Source organism: Phyllobates terribilis, unplaced genomic scaffold (assembly GCF_046119375.1).
Source record: "Phyllobates terribilis strain yellow unplaced genomic scaffold, ASM4611937v1 Scaffold_2__4_contigs__length_985480577, whole genome shotgun sequence".
NCBI classification, from domain to species: Eukaryota; Metazoa; Chordata; class Amphibia; order Anura; family Dendrobatidae; genus Phyllobates; species Phyllobates terribilis.
This window is the reverse complement of record NW_027362762.1, coordinates 275,616,598-275,634,553: the sequence shown is the minus strand read 5'-3', so window position 1 is coordinate 275,634,553 and position 17,956 is coordinate 275,616,598.

Genomic DNA, 17,956 nt, shown 5'->3' with positions numbered 1-17,956 from the left:
ATTGCCTCAAAAGGTTGTTCAACAAAATATTAAATTAAGAGTACCGTCATTTCTGTCCAGGCCTATTTCATGAGTTTAATTTTTTTTTTAATTGTGTGGAAGCAGGCTTGAAAAGCAATGACTGACTTTCATTTGTTTATTTTCATAGATTTTTAATTTATTATTACTTTTGTCAGATTCAAGTTATTTCTGTGACCATTGTGGGATTTTCTTTCTTTAAATGAGGGGTACCAACAATTTTGACCACGTTCGTATATGTGAAAAAGCTCAAAATAATTTCTCTTGTTTAATTACTGCTTGTGAGATAAGAATTCCAAAACTTTCAAATCAGGACAAGCTAACGCTAACATGGTATGAAAAGAATGTGCTTTATAGAGAAAGATTATGTGATATATCTGAGTATCTGATATACTGTATATGATAGAGTTAACTTATCTTTGGTTATATGCTAGAAATGCCTATACTGTATATATGCATCTCTGATTTTCGCTCCTTCTTTTCTTGAATTTGAGAAAACTTAATTAAAAAAAATATTATTTAACGTGTTATGGGAAATGATATAGTTAAAATCCTATACAAAAAGATCCTTTTCTAATATTTTGATGCCTTTGAAGAGTCTATAATCTCCTATTATTTATGATAAAGTAATAATTAAATAGTGAAAGAAATGATACATAATGAAATGTGTATAAATCAAAGTATTTAGAGAGACTTTTTTAATACATGTATTTCTCATATTTTCTGGTAATTTATTTATTCTTTTTAAGTATTGATTGTTTGGAATGACTGAAGATAATAATTTGTTTGTGAATTTGTTCTCTCTGGATTTAATTTTCAGAGACTATAAAATGCTTAGGCTGCAACTTTTTATTAAGTAGCTCAGTATGTTTGTTAAGTTACTGAAATGTTTCCATCTTCAGTTAAAAAAATATATTATATTGTAATATATGGTATTTTCAGTCCAGTGAGCGGTCCTAGCAGTGACTGACAACTTTCTCTCTATAAGTGTGCACACAGATATGCTGTAGCTGTCAGTCACTGATAGGACTGCCTGCCTACTGGACTGAGAATCCCAGAAAGAGCACAGGTTTAAATGATTAAAAATCTGGTTATACTGAATCTTTTGTCACAAAACTATAAATCAATCTACTCTCCTTCTCCTGCTTTATTAATTAATACTAGCAGATAGGACTGCTTTTTTACAGTGACAGGTTCTTTTTAAACGGAACCTGTCATGTCCCAAAATGCTATGAGGCCTGTAGATATGGGGTTATTCTGCAGGTCAATAGTGTTCTAAAGTTATGGGTCCACCACACTGACAGCCTGGCTACTGGGAGGAAATTAATTTGTTCTTCTCTGCAGCCTCTGGTTTCAGTCTTAGAGGGCGGCTGGCATGGCTTCAGTGGCTGCTTAGTACATAGTGGTGACGGAAACACCCCAACACTCACTGACAGCTAACTCAGCAGTGGATCAGTACAGAGCCAGCTGTCAGTCAGTATCAAGGGTATGGTTTCAGCCACCACTCACTATGTACTGAGCAGTGACTGAAGCCGTGCCAGGCACGCCTCTAGGACTGAGAGCCCGAGGCTGCCGGTAGGAATAAGGTTCCTCCTGGCATCCGAGTGCAGTGGCCGGATGACTTTAGAATGCTATTAACCTGGGGATTAATCCCATATCTGATATCTGCAGGTTAATAGAATTTTGGGACGTGGCTGGTTCTTTTTAAAGAATCATAGCAATGACTAGTTTATTTGTATGTTTAGTATACATGTATTACCAAAATACTTGAAAATAAATATGTTAATGTATTAGTATCGTATTCACAATTAAAGGGAACCTGTCACATTGTATAAAGCTATTAGCTTGCAGATGTAGGCCTATTTTGTAAGTTAATAGCATTAGGAATATGTCTGGCCATTTTATTTGAAAATAGGACACCCAGAAGAAAATTAACTGTATTACTTCAGGAAGCAACTGGTCTACAGTCACGCAGGCATGCCAACTCCACAGTGATATGAGCGTTAACTGTAGCCATGCCAACACGCCTGTATGTCTGAAAGCCGGTGGCTCCAAGGAGTTCATTTTCTCCTAGGTGTAGCATCCAGACATATTCCTAACCCTATTAACCTTCCGATTAACTCTATATATGCAGGTAAATAACATTATACATTAACAGTTTCCCTTTAAAATACTTGAGATATAGATAAAATGCAAAAGTTTTCAATAAATAACAGAGATAAGAGTCTTTGTGCTCTGGGTATATGCAACATAATAGATCCTACATCATTGCAATAATATAGTTGGACTTCAGATCGAAGTGATTGGTACAATCCACTGATTGGGGATTCCTGAAGATTATAGCATCTACAACTTTCATGATAACAACAAATTCTCCCAGTCTGGCCATACTTGGATAACAGATCTCTCCCTATGCACACATAGGGAAAAAGAAACATTACACATGAAATTGAAAAACAAAAAAGTAACTATTTTCCCCTATTTATTTGCTTTTTTGTAAGCTTAACCCCCCAAAAAACAAACACAAAATAAAAAAGAGAATCAAGAATGCCTATAATATATTTGACCAGTAGAAAGTGCTGTTTCTCCTGAAAAAAAAAAATTAAATTCATAAGATACATACAATTTCTACATAGTTATAATCTTTAAATAAAAGCATACCAAATTGCTCAATTTCATTTGGTCATGACGACTTAGAATGCTAGGGGGAAGAGGGTCAGTAGAAAATTTCCAATAAATATGGATCATTGAAAGAGATGAGTGGATCTGACAAGATTCAAATTCACCAAATTGCTCCGATTTTCCCATGTAATTCAATTTGCAGCTAAGTTGATCTCAGCAAATTGAATGTGCCTTATTATGCTCTAAAATCTTTCCTAGAAATCAGAACATAATAAATGTAAGATGTATAAAATAGAAAAAAAAAATAGTCTCTTTGCCGCATATCTCACCATCTTCTCTTCACTGAACCCTGTTCGGTCCTTGGTGCATCTATTTAATACTGCTGGTGAGTGCTGAGTTCACGACAGGAGACAATAGAGAACAGAGGAGCTGGAGAGGTCAGCGGTAAGGTGAGTATAAATATTTGTTTTTATTTTTAACCTTCTGATGGCCCTTTTATGGTTCAGCAAAATTCCACTTGAATTTTTTCTCTTACCTATATTCACTTACATATGCACAGTAGGAAATGTAAAACACAATTTTAGTTTCGATTTAAGAGACTCAACAGTGCCCAGCTAATGACAGTATTTAGTTGCCTCTTATGCTTAAGTCATTAACTATGGCATCACTTCATTTTTGCCTCTTTGGTCTTTAATTTAATATACTTGGCTCATTTTTCTAGATAATTATGTGCAGTAGATCATGCTGAGATATGTGTGGTCATAACGTGATAGTCAGTCTTCTAAAATTTTGTGACTTGCTGAATAATCATTTATAATTATCATTATTTGGATACAAGCCAAACAATTTACAATTTGAAAAGAAAACTGTCAAAATTGTAATAAGTGCCATACTTTTTTCTATTTAAAAATGTTTTCTGATGTTACAACTTTAATATTAGATATTCACTAGACAATTTCTCCTAAGGCTAATCTGACTTTATCTAAAGTGAGATATGTCACAAGTAGAATTTAAAAGGAATAATTTTACTTGAAATTACTTAGATTTAGCTAAATGCATTTGGCAGAGATAAAATAGCTGAAGATTTAAGCATGAAAAACAGTACTGCAAAAGAGCCATTTAAGGTTATTGAAATTCATATTTTTTTAACTTTTTTCTTCAGAATTTAAGAAATTAAAACTATATCTTATTACTTATAGTTCTCCTATTATTATATAAGTTGAGAGAGTAATTTACAAACAATGCTAAAGAAAACCTTGTTTGTATGTTGTTGACCTAAAAAAAACATGTACTAGATTGTTGTTAGTCAAAACTGACTAACTGAAGTGTTTCCTATGGAACATAAATAAACAAGTATGCAGCATAATTTCTGTATGGTTGAATATGACTAACTTAAAAACCAATAGCAATAAATAAATAAATGTCTTTATACATTAGTTATATAGAAAATCTATGTAGGCTGTGGAATACCATATGCAAAAAAGCAACCTATTCTATTATATTTTATTAGAGAAATCGGCTTCTTTTACCTTGTTGATTGATTTTATTCTCAAAATTCTCAATTTATGGGTAAAACCTGTCATCACCAAGTACAGACTTTTCCATTTAGTTCTGAAGGAAATTGTAACTGCAGTTGCAGGAGAACTTGCAGCAGAATGTCTGTGTGGCCTCTAGCTACTCTCTCCTCACTTCTCACCCTCTCTCCTCCCTTCTCCTCCTCTCCCTATACAATTTTAAATGTATCAACTATCATCTCCTATTACTGCACTGGGACAATCTGTCTTCACAGAGCACACATTTTACATAGAAACTGAGAGTGAAAGATCAATCTAGAAGGTAGAAGAAGCACATTTCTCTGTTAAAATACTACATTTCTTATTTTCTTGTGTACTATTGATTATGAAATAAAAATTGTGATCACGATCATTCTTTAACATTTCAAAAGTATAAATAAAAGCATTAATTTTTCTAATTTGTTACACAAGTATAAAAGCTGGGAAAAAAAAAAATATATATATATATATATATATATATATATATATATATATATACAGTACAGACCAAAAGTTTGGACTCTCATTTAAAGATTTTTCTGTATTTTCATGACTTTGAAAATTGTACATTCACACTGAAGGCATCAAAACTATGTATTAACACATGTGGAATTATATACTTAACAATAAAGTGTGAAACAACTGAAAATATGTCTTATATTCTAGGTTCTTCAAAGTAGCCACCTTTTGCTTTGATGACTGCTTTGCACACTCTTGGCATTCTCTTGATTAGCTTCAAGAGGTAGTCACCGGAAATGGTCTTCCAACAATCTTGAAGGAGTTCCCAGAGAAGCTAAGCACTTGTTGGCCCTTTTGCCTTCACTCTGTGGTCCAGCTCACCCCAAACCATCTCTATTGGGTTCAGATCTGGTGACTGTGGAGGCCAGGTCATCTGGCGTAGCACCCCATCACTCTCCTTCTTGGTCAAATAGCCCTTACACAGCCTGGAGGTGTGTTTGGGGTCATTGTCCTGTTGAAAAATAAATGATGGTCCAACTAAACGCAATCCGGATGGAATAGCACACGGCTGCAAGATGCTGTGGTAGCCATGTTGGTTCAGTATGCCTTCAATTTTGAATGAATCTCCAACAGTGTCACCAGCAAAGCACGCCCACACCATCACACCTCCTCCTCCATGCTTCACGGTGGGAACCAGGCATGTAGAGTCCATCCGTTCACCTTTTCTGCGTCGCACAAAGACACGGTGGTTGGAACCAAAGATCTCAAATTTGGACTCATCAGACCAAAGCACAGATTTCCACTGGTTTAATGTTCATTCCTTGTGTTCTTTAGCCCAAACTTGTCTCTTCTGCATGTTGCCTGTCCTTAGCAGTGGTTTCCTAGCAGCTATTTTACCATGAAGGCCTGCTGCACAAAGTCTCCTCTTAACAGTTGTTGTAGAGATGTGTCTGCTTCTAGAACTCTGTGTGGCATTGACCTGGTCTCTAATCTGAGCTGCTGTTAACCTGCGATTTCTGAGGCTGGTGACTTGGATAAACTTATCCTCAGAAGCAGAGGTGACTCTTGGTTTTCCTTTCCTGGGGCGGTCCTCATGTGAGCCAGTTTCTTTGTAGTGCTTGATGGTTTTTGCAACTGCACTTGGGGACACTTTCAAAGTTTTCCCAATTTTTCGCACTGACTGACCTTCATTTCTTAAAGTAATGATGGCCACTCATTTCCCTTTATTTAGCTGCTTTTTTCTTGCCATAATACAAATTCTAACAGTCTATTCAGTAGGACTAGCAGCTGTGTATCCACCAGATTTCAGCACAACACAACTGATGGTCCCAACCCAATTTATAAGTCAAGAAATCCCACTTATTAAACCTGACAGGGTACACCTGTGAAGTGAAAACCATTTCCGGTGACTACTTCTTGAAGCTCATCTAGAGAATGGCAAGAGTGTGCAAAGCAGTCATCAAAGCAAAAGGTGGCTACTTTGAAGAACCTAGAATATACGATATATTTTCAGTTGTGTCACACTTTTTTGTAAAGTATATAATTCCACATGTGTTAATTCATAGTTTTGATGCCTCCAGTGTGAATGTACAATTTTCATAGTCATGAAAATACAGAAAAATCTTTAAATGAGAAGGTGTGTCCAAACTTTTGGTCTTTACTGTATATATATATATATATATATATATATATATATATAAATAAACAGAATGGTTTTCATTATGTCCATAATGGACTGAATATTTGAAGATCACATTATTTATCCCACATGGTAAATATATACAAAAAGAGGAAAAATTGCTCTTTTTTGTTATCTTGCTTCCTAAAACAAATTAAATACAAAGTTATAAAAAGTTACAGTAGCAATAAAAACTACAACTCATTGTAAAAGCCAAAACTTACACAACTGAAAATCGAAAATTTACAGCATTGCTACTCCAAAATTTTCTTTTAATATAGAGATATTTTATTTTGTAAAGTGGTAAAAAAATGCTATATAATATTAATTAACAGCATAACCATACTGACCTGCAGCAAAAGCTAAAATATCATCTTTACAGCACCATACATTCATGCATGAAAGAATATAAAATTTTAAATCACACCTTTTCCCCTCATTCAAAATACATAAATAAATAGAAATAAAATAAACCTGTATCATTGCTGCATTCAAAAAATGTCTGATTTATCAAAATATAAATGTAATTAATCTGATCAGTAAATGCCGCAAAAAGCAAAAAAATGTAATAAAAATGCCATAAATGTGTTTTTTTTGGCCACTACTCTTCCATAAAAAGTAATAAAAACAGATCAAAATGTCATATGTAGCCAAATATTGAACCAATAAAACCATCAGCTTGTCACACAAAAAATCAAGCCCTCTCAGACAGATCAACAGAAAAGCAGAAATGTTATAGGTCTCAGAAAATGGTAACACAAAGCAACACATTTTTTTTTAATGTCTGCATTTTTTTATTCATTTAAATATAAATAATTATATGCAAGTTTGATATTGCTGTAGTCAAACTGACCTATAGAATCATGATTCTGGGTAACTTTTACACCAGGATGTACTGTATGCTGTAAAAACAAAAGTAGAAAACATGGCAGAATTCCAATTTTTATCCGAATTTCATCACACTTGGAATTGTATTTACTGTTTTTCATTACTTTGAATTGTAAAATGAATTGTATATTTCAAAACTACATCTCATTCTGTAAAAAACAAGCCTCTTATAGCTGTGTGGATAGAAAATAAAAAATTATGGCTCTTGGAAGAAGTTGAGGAAAATAAAAGCACAAGGATGAAAATTGGCTGAAGAGGGAAGAGATTAAATGAGAACACCATAAAGATCTAGATACTATTAATGATATCGGCTGTCACCATAATCATCCACTCTGTCTGATCTCACATTATATCCCTCTTTTATCACTAGGTTTTTTCTTTTCCTTTTACTCCACTTCATAGGCTTGAAAAATTATGATGAAAATATTCAATAACACAAGAAACAATTGGTTTGTGTGCACATATTGTGAGTACCATAACTTTTTTTTCTGTTGGTTGAGTTGTCGGAGGGCTTGTTTTTGTTTGATGAGCTGCAGTGCTTACTAGTTTAATTTTGGGATGTGTACAGCTTTCTTTTTTGTTAAACTATTTTTTGGAGGCGAAGTGATCAACAACACAGGTAAAATGCCATTTCAATTGTATGTTTTTACTATTCACCTTACAGGATAAATATTTTCCTCTTTTATTTATTATTTTCAGAAAATAGTTTTTTTATAGATTGTATTAACTATGCTTTTATAGGTATTGTGATTTTATTACATTTAATATTTTTAACTGTTTTTACATTTCTATTAATTCCTTGGAGAATTTATTCTGTTTTAAAGTTGACAATATCCTATGAAGTCCAGCCACAAGATACAAACATAACAAACTGAAAGCAATCCCTATGGCTGCTTCATACTTTACACCAAGTGCATACATATGTCATATATGTATGGCAACTGTTATCAAAGAGTTAAATAAATCTATTGTAATGTGGCTAATGGTCGCATAGTTGATGCGAGGTATGTGTCACAGAGATTGCTGTCCTCTGTGATGTAACCCGGAGTGTTTCTGTAGTGCACATAAGCACAAAGAGGTTCATTTGGTGCACCTGGTAGCTGGGATATGGGTCGTTTAGAGAGTTGGGGAGGTCTAGCTACCCCATATATCACCTCTGGGTGTGGTGAACAGCCTATATAATGGAGGCTGCACATGATCTGTGTGTTTGGAGGGAGAAGGCCTCCTGTTTATGTTTGTCTCCAGACCGAGACAGGATACTGGACGCTACCCCAGCTTGTGTGCCACACAGGCCTGGCTGAGCAGAGACCTGCTAATGACATCTTACTTTTTTTGCCTGATCTAAAGGCTGTTTGCTTTTCTGTTTGGCCCCTGGGTTTATGAAGCAATAAACACACATGAACTTCTATAGGAACAAGCCTCCTGTTTTCTTCCCGTCGCACTCAAGTGGGTAAAACCCCTACACTATTAAAAATGTAACTAATCCTACAAAAAAAAGAATCCCTCACATTTCTATTTCTATGGAACAAAAATAGTTAAAGGGTTTGTCCAGCATTAGAATGATTGCAGACTTGTGAATCCTTACATCATGCACACGGTGCATTCTAAGTATTCTCCGGTTCTGACGCCAAGACAGGACAAATGTGTGACCACAAGTATGGCGATTTGAATACTACTTCTGGCCTCATTTCCACTAGACTGTGTCTGATCTCACTCAATACACTTGCTTTGTGCAGGGCCACGCACATATAGTTGGTACAAGACCATATGTATGCAAATCGCATAATTGCATTCATGTGCCCGCTGCTCCGGGCACCAGAGAATCCTTACATCATATAGTGTGAGTGGTGTTAAGATTCGCAAGTCTACAGTCACACAGACTGACTGCAGACATGTAACCTAAGTCCAGACAACTCTTTTAAATGAGAGCAGGGAAGGCAACAGAAATGCATAAAAACCAAAACTAGCTAAAATGGGAACAGGATATTTGCACCATTTGAACATACATAAAACAGTTTGTAAAGTAATTGTTTTAATAAATTAATGAAAAAATAAAGGTATAAATATTAGGCTTATAAAAGTTAATTCCATTGTAAATTAAAGTTTTAAAATAAACCCATGTGGCTGCAAACTTGAGAGTCCTCACATCGTGTGCACTGTGCGCTGTGAGTATTCTTTATTGCCAACACCAAGACAATGCAGTCATATGATCGTATTTTTTAGAAAAACTTTTATAGGTCAGGCACTACTTTTTTATTGATGGCCTATCCTTAGGATCAATTTCTGATCAGTGGGGATGCAGCACTCAGCATCCCTGCTAAACAGCTACTTTTGGTGCTGCCGGAAATTCTCAGATACTGCCGAAACACAGCAGCTCCATCAAAACTTTATTTACTGCTGCTGGGTAATGCACATGGAACTGCTGTGCTTTAGCCACATCCAAGAATTTTCACCCACTTTCAATAACAGCTGATCGTCGGAGGTGTTGACTTTATCACATATTCATGGCCTATGCTGAGGCCACTGATGATTTAATTTAATTTTTTTCTATCTACTGGATAACACAATACATTTTTCCTAACTACATTGATCATTTTTCGTTTTCTTTTTCTCAATACAATTGTAAACAGGGAAAAATGTTATACTCTAATAAATGCTTATACGTATTCACTCCCTGCAGCAAAAAATGTTTTCAATGGGAAACATGAGTTTTTTGATAAATGGAATCAGACAGGGTTGTCCCTGGTCCCCATTGATTTTTGTTCTTTTCATAAAACCTTTGACCTAGGTATGTAAAACAATAAGGAGTTCAATAGTGAATGATTAAAATTCTCATTGCTGGTATGCAGAAAATGTCACCCTGATGTTAAAGCAACCATAGCAATCACTCAATGTAGCATTGAGAAATCTAAAAGAGTTTGGTGTGCCTCCACCTTATAAAATAAATAAGCTAAAATTTCAAGTGTTACCTTTGAACATGCCATCTGCAAAATTAATCTCTATAATATCTAAGTTTTCTTGGCAGCAACTTCAAGCTATAGATACCTATAGATAGAGTGTACCTCTATCCAGCAACTCTGAATTAGCTTCTACTACTATTAATAATGAAAATAAATCTGATGAAATTCTCCAAGCATGAAGTTTATTGGGTAGGAATTACAAATAAGCGGATCATTTGAAAGGAATCTTACAGTTGATACATGCTGCGCAATTCATGAGCAGCATGTATTAGATGTTGGCTGCATCATTTCAGCTAGGTGTGCTTTACTTTGAAACACAGTTGTGTTTCAGAGAAAAATATAGTTTACTAGCCATCAGGGACCGAGCCACACAGGAGAAATGTCGGACAGGAGAGTCCTTGGCAGCTTTTCCCCACCCATTGCCCTGGAGTGAGAAGTTTCCCTCATCATACATGTTAAGAGAGAGGCCTATCACTCAAAGGAAGCTAGTCGGGAGAAGTCACCGGGAACCCTCTTTTCCAACTAGTCTGCCCGTGGATCAGGCAACATGCTTCAGCTTTCAGATTCCCTTTAAAGTTCGAATTTGCAAGTAAGCCAAATTTTCCCCCCAAAATAGTCTCACTGAGAAAAAATTTGTCATGAATCATGCTATTGCAAAGCCTCAATTAGCACAAGCACCAAGTTAAAGGAGTAAAGAAACTCACCTTTCACATAGGCTCAGAGTGCTGAGAGAAAAAAGAACTTGTAAAGAATCGACTTCCAATAGATTGCAACATCTCAAACCAGGTGGCGCTCTGACAACTTGTTTTGTTTTTGGAAATCAAAGCAAGGTATTCTTTATCACTTAAGATCAATTGAAATGTACAGATCATGGGCCATACATGGAGCATGTTTTACTTTTCCTGACCGTATCACAGCCAAAATGTTCCAGGCATTATTGCTCATGACACTTCTGAGTTACAGTTCATAGGGAGCCGGCAAATGGGTGACTTGCTGCTGCTTCATAAACAGCAGTTTCTCATTCTTCTTATGACCCCCACCCCTTCCCTCTAGTGTGGCAAGCTATAAAAAAGATTGGCAGTGCTTTGTCTTGGATGAGTGAAAAGAAAGAGTTTGATATGTGGAATCAATGATCTGACCTGTTGCTGTTAAGGATGGGGTCATATCAGGATCCAGTGAAGTTGTAGAAACAGTCACATAAGTTTGTCCATCTGTCGGAGAAAAGGGACATAGCTCCCAGTCACCTAGGCTTCACCAGTTGTGTGGTGCATTGCTGCCATTGAAAATATATACCCAGTGAGCCATGATATTCATTGTCCCTGCCCATTTCTGCCTTAGGGATGCATAAGTAGAGTTCTCAATTTAACATAAATAGGAAAGATGGCCCTCCTTTATGCAAATTTTGTACTTTAAGTTATAACTATCCACAACCAATCATATGACAATTTGGTTTATGTATAATCAGACCATCATCAGAAAAAGGATTGCCAATGAAGAACATGAGAAATCATGCAAAGAAATTGGCACAACTTTGCTCAGGGTAATGCGACTTGTCCCTGACTATAATTGCAGCCCTAGATATCTTCATTGCAGTACATTTTGGAGCTCAGAGACAAGTCAAGAGAGAATCTTGCATTCTTCTATATATATGAACAGAGAGCTGGCACCCCTTTCGGTGAAAAATAATTTTGCTGGTATTTTTCAGTGAGTTTGAGAGCATGCCATCATTTCTCAAAAGGCAGCAGAGTCCACAAAGTGGTAAGGCAACAATTGAACTACCAGCAAATTGACTGAGAGTTCAGCTGGCAAACCAGAGGATGACTAGCGGCATACGGTTGTTTCCTCGACACACAATAATGTATGAATAGAAAGAGACAGAAAGGGAGGAGAAGGCCTACTCAAAGTATGACAAACAATAGTGTTGGATGACAATGGTGATCATAATAACACTGACCAAGTACCACTTTAGGCTGATGAAAAAGGGAGAGCAGGACAACTTGAGGCTTGCTCTGATTCGTGTCCAGCTTCAATTAGCCAAGCCATGAAGTCTGAGGCTTATTTTCCTCTTGCAAAACCTACAGACTGCCAAAGAATTGTCTGACAGAAATGTGCAAAAGAACATCTACGTAAGTACATACAGTGGTGGCCAAAAGTAGGGGCACCCCTGCAATTCTGTCAGATAATACTCAGTTTCTTTCTAAAAATGATTGCAATCACAAATTCTTTGGTATTATTATCTTCATTTAATTTGTTTTCAATGAAAAAAACACAGAATTGTCCTCAAGCCAAATTGGATACAATTCTACACCAAACCTAAAAAAGGGGGTGGACAAAAGTATTGGCACTGTTTGAAAAATCATGTGATGTTTCTCTAATTCGTGTAATTAACAGCACCTGTAACTTACCTGTGGCACCTAACAGGTGTTGGCAATAACTAAATCACACTTGCAGCCAGTTAACATGGATTAAAGTTGACTCAACCTCTGTCCTGTGTCCTTGTGTGTACCACATTGAGCATGGAGAAAAGAAAGAAGACCAAAGAACTGTCTGAGGACTTGAGAAACCAAATTGTGAGGAAGCATGAGCAATCTCAAGGCTACAAGTCCATCTCCAAAGACCTGAATGTTCCTATGTCTTCCGTGCACAGTGTCATCAGGAAGTTTAAAGCCCATGGCACTGTGGCTAACCTCCCAAGATGTGGACGGAAAAGAAAAATTGATGAGAGATTTCAACGCAAGATTGTGCGGATGGTGGATAAAGAACCTCGACTAACATCCAAACAAGTTCAAGCTGCCCTGCAGTCCGAGGGTACAACAGTGTCAACCCATACTATCCGTCGGTGTCTGAATGAAAAGGGACTGTATGGTAGGATACCCAGGAAGACCCCACTTCTTACCCCGAGACATAAAAGAGCCAGGCTGGAGTTTGCCAAAATTTACCTGAGAAAGCCTAAAACGTTTTGTAAGAATGTTCTCTGGTCAGATGAGACAAAAGTAGAGCTTTTTGGGAAAAAGCATCAACAGAGTGTACAGGAAAAAAAAAGAGGCATTCAAAGAATAGAACACGGTCCCTACAGTCAAACATGGCGGAGGTTCCCTGATGTTTTGAGGTTGCTTTGCTGCCTCTGGCACTGGACTGCTTGACCATGTGCATGGCATTATGAAGTCTGAAGACTACCAACAAATTTTGCAGCATAATGTAGGGCCCAGTGTGAGAAAGCTGGGTCTCCCTCAGGTCATGGGTCTTCCAGCAGGACAATGACCCAAAACACACTTCCAAAAGCACTATAAAATGGTATGAGAGAAAGCACTGGAGACTTCTAAGGTGGCCAGCAATGAGTCCAGACCTGAATCCCATAGAACACCTGTGGAGAGATCTCAAAATGGCAGTTTGGAGAAGGCACCCTTCAAATATCAGGGACCTGGAGCAGTTTGCCAAAGAAGAACGGTCTACAATTCCAGCAGAGCATTGTAAGAAACTCATTGATGGTTACCGGAAGCGGTTGTTCGCAGTTATTTTGGCTAAAGGTTGTGCAACCAAGTATTAGACTGAGGGTGCCAATACTTTTGTCTGGCCCATTTTTGGAGTTTTGTGTGAAATGATCAATGATTTGATTTTTGCTTCATTCTCTTTTGTGTTTTTTCCTTGCAAGCAAATTAAATGAAGATAATAATACCAAAGAATTTGTGATTGCAATCATTTTCAGGAAGAAATTGAGTATTATCTGACAGAATTGCAGGGGTGCCAATACTTTTGGCCACCACTGTATACTCGCTCTGTAAGACACTGTTGAGCCTCCTCCACCAACTGTATGTGCAGCATTACCTGCTCCAGAGCCTGAATGAAAAAGCTGTTTTTTCCCCCCACTGGCCTTTTTGATGCATTTCAAATGTGCTGTGTACTGACGATGTTGACAACCTTCTCCTCTGACGACCTTACCTCTTCATCACCCATCTGGTTCCTAAGATAAAGCCATTTCATCATCTTTAACTGATTTAGCTGACTGTTGCCTCTGTCTGGAAAATGGCCAGTGACCCATGACCCACCCCACACCTATCTTGACCCTACCACTGCCAGTGCTGTTACCACCACGGCTCACAGAGCTAACAACGCCACTTGGCATTATATCCGTGATCTCTATCTCCTCCAGCCACATGTATTTTGAGTACAAAGTATCAGCTAGAATAACTTTTCTGGCATAGTATGGCCAGGTTTGCTGTGGGTTAGGAGACTAAGAAGCAGAACAGAAACTGGTGTTATTGAAAGAATGGAAAATACCATAAATACAACATTAATTATTATGGTGGTGGAGGAGGTGACCTCAGCAGAGCACTTACTCCATCTGATGGTGTAACTGTTAGAGGCTACATGGTTCTGCTGTGATTTAGATGAGTGGAAAGACAGTTATTCAATTATGCCCTCTGCTTGTTCCCTACTCATACTCTTGCCAGAGGCAAATGAGGCCAAAAGTATTTTGTACTACTACTGCAAGATGGATGCTGCCAGCAGTGCAGCTCATGTTGCTGCTAATGACACATTTTTATATGTTATATGAGTTTTTTGTATAACAGGCTTACTCATCTGTTGCCCATGCCTAGTTTGGATTTAACCTTTTGGACACAGCTATTAAATTTAGTTTGTTTACAAAACTTTGTTACCACACTTAGTCAAGCCATGAAAAATATGACATCAATAAAAAATACTTGGCACTGCCCAAAAAGAACACATAAAAACAAATACTAGGAGATATGAACACCACTAAAAAAAGATGCAAAAGTCCATAGTATAGTTTTGTGGTGTAATGTTGCAAAAAGTAAAATGTGTGTAACTCTTTTCATGTTTTTTTTTCACAGGGTGGATAATTCTGGTTTAGAATTCTTTCACTCTTAACACAAGTCACTTAATTGTAAAAAACTAGGTACATGCACTGAAAGCAGTATGCGGCAACAACATTTTTTCTGTGCCATGTACAATTGTTCATTGCGACTAGCAAAACAATAGAAAAACCTTAACATTTTTTATTTGTTTTTTTTATTTATATAAATGTTAACTATCTCTTCCTTCAAACAAAATGCATTGGAATTTAATTAATCCCTTAATATAAACTTGGCAACAACATGAATTATGGTCATCTGCATATATGATTGCTAAAATGGGAAAATAAACAGAAATTCAAAAACTAAAGTATGAAATTTGCTTAAATGATTTAACCCCTTTACCTCCAGGGTGGTTTGCATGTTAATGACCAGGCCAATTTTTACAATTCTGACCAGTGTCACTTTATGAGGTAATTACTCTTGAACGCTTCAACAGATCACAGTGATTCTGAGAATGTTTTTTCATGACATATTGTACTTTATGACAGTGGTAACATTTTTTGGATATGTCTTGCATTTATTCATGAAAAAAAATGAAAATTTGGCAAAAAATTAGAAAATTTTGCAATTTTCAAACTTTGAATTTCCATGCCCTTAAATCAGAGAGATATGTCACACAAACTAGTTAATAAATAACATTTCCCACATGTCTACTTTACATCAGCACAATTTTTGGAACCAACATTTTTTTTTTGTTAGGGAGCTTTAAGGGATAAAAATTGACCAGCGATTTCTCATTTTTACGAAAATATTTACAAAAGCATTTTTATAGGGACCACATCAAATTTGAAGTGACTTTGAAGGGCCTTTATGACAGAAAATACCCAAAAGTGACACCATCCTAAAGACTGCACCCCTCAAGGTGCTCAAAACCACATTTAAGAAGTTTATTAACCCTTCAGGAGTTTCACAGGAATTTTTGGAATGTGGAAGAAAAAAATGAACATTTATTTTTTTTCACAAAAATGTTACTTTAGACCCCAATTTTTTTATTTTTGCAAGGTTATCATTAAAAAATTAACTCAAAAATTTGTTGTGCAATTCCCCCTGAGCACGCTGATACCCCATATGTGGGGGAAAACCACTGTTTGGGCACATGGCAGAGTTTGGAAGGGAAGGAGCGTCATTTGACTTTTTGAATGTAAAATTTGCTTGAATAATTAGCGGACACAATGTTGCGTTTGGAGAGCCCCTGATGTGCCTAAACAGTGGAAACCCCCCACAAGTGACCCCATTTTGGAAACTAGATCCCTCAGGTAACTTATATAGATGTGTGGTGGGCACCCTGAACCCCAAGGTGCTTCTCAGAAGTTTATAACATTGAGCTGTAAAATTAAAATTTTCACATTTTTCCAACAAAAATGTTTTTCAGTCTCCAATTTTTCATTTTCATAATGGTAACAGGAGAAATTGCACTATGCAATTTGTTGTGAAATTTTTCCTTAGTAAGCAGATACCACATATGTGGGGGAGAACCACTGCTTGGGCGCAAAGCGGGGATCAGAAGGGAAGGAGCGCTATTTGACTTTTTGAATGTAAAATTTGCTTGAATAATTAGTGGATGCCATGTTGCATTTGGAGAGCCCCTGATGCACCTAAAAGTGGAAATCCCCCAAAAGTGACTCTATTTTGGAAACTACACCCCTCAAGGATTTTATCAAGGGGTATAGTGAACATTTTGAACCCAGAGGTACGGCACAGAATTTGATAATATTAGGTTATCATATTGAATAATTTGTCATTAGTCTTTAGTGCAAGTGCTCGCTATTTGAGTTTGTATCGGGTACTCAGGTATGCACCAAGTATCATGGGTGCTCAAGTGACATGCTCGAGTCCCCGCCCGCATGTTTCACAGTTATTAGACACCCAAAAAAACATGCGGGGATCGCTCGTCCATAGCAGGCAATCACCGTGAGTTTTTTTTTAGCTGCAAAATATATGGGGTGGAGACTCGAGCATGTCACTCGAGCACCCGCTATACTTAGTGCATGCCCGAGTACCCGATGCAAACTCAAGTAGCGAGCACTTGTGCTCAACACTAGTTGCCATATTGTCATCATTTATTTTTCTTTACTTTTGAAAAAATCCGAACTCCAACACAACCCACTCAATAAAGGGGTTAACTAGTGGGACAGTTTTATACGTCAGGTTGTTCTGGACGCGGCGATACCACATATGTGTACTTTTATTGGTTTATTTTTTTTTTCATAAGATTATTTATTTATGGGTACAATATATATATATATTTTTTGGATTACTTTTTTTATTTTTTTAAATATTTTTACAATTTTTTTTTTCACTTTCTGACATTTTTCTTAATTTTTCCACTTTGTCCCACTATGAGACTTTCACTTTTTGCAGCCTAATCTGCTGTATAGCATAGAAAGCAGCAGCTCCCTATGCTATGCAGCTTGTCAGCGCCGCACAGGGAGAAGTTATTTTGGTCACGCACTGCGCATGACCAAAGAAACTTCTTGCCTCCTGATGACCCGGATGTTGTTATGATGACATTGGGTCACCATGACAACATCCGGGACCGGACTCAGACACAGCAGGACACCGGCAGAGGAGGTAAGTATCGCGCTTACCTCCCCTTGCTCCCTCAATAATGCGATCGATTTAGATCGCAGCATTTTGGGGGTTAATGTGCAGGGAATGGTGTGAGACCACTCCCTGCACATAGCACCGGGTGTCAGCTGTGACAATCAGCTGACACCCGGCGGTGATCTCGCCCGCACAGCCTGTGTGGGGGTGAAATCGCCAGGGCGTACTAATACATATCAGGCACTTAAGGCCCAGGTGCAGATACGTATTAGTACATCTTGGGCCAGAAAGGGTTTAAAGGATTTAAAGAGTAACCGTTGTTTGAATTTTTATTTCATGAATCAATAATACATGTAA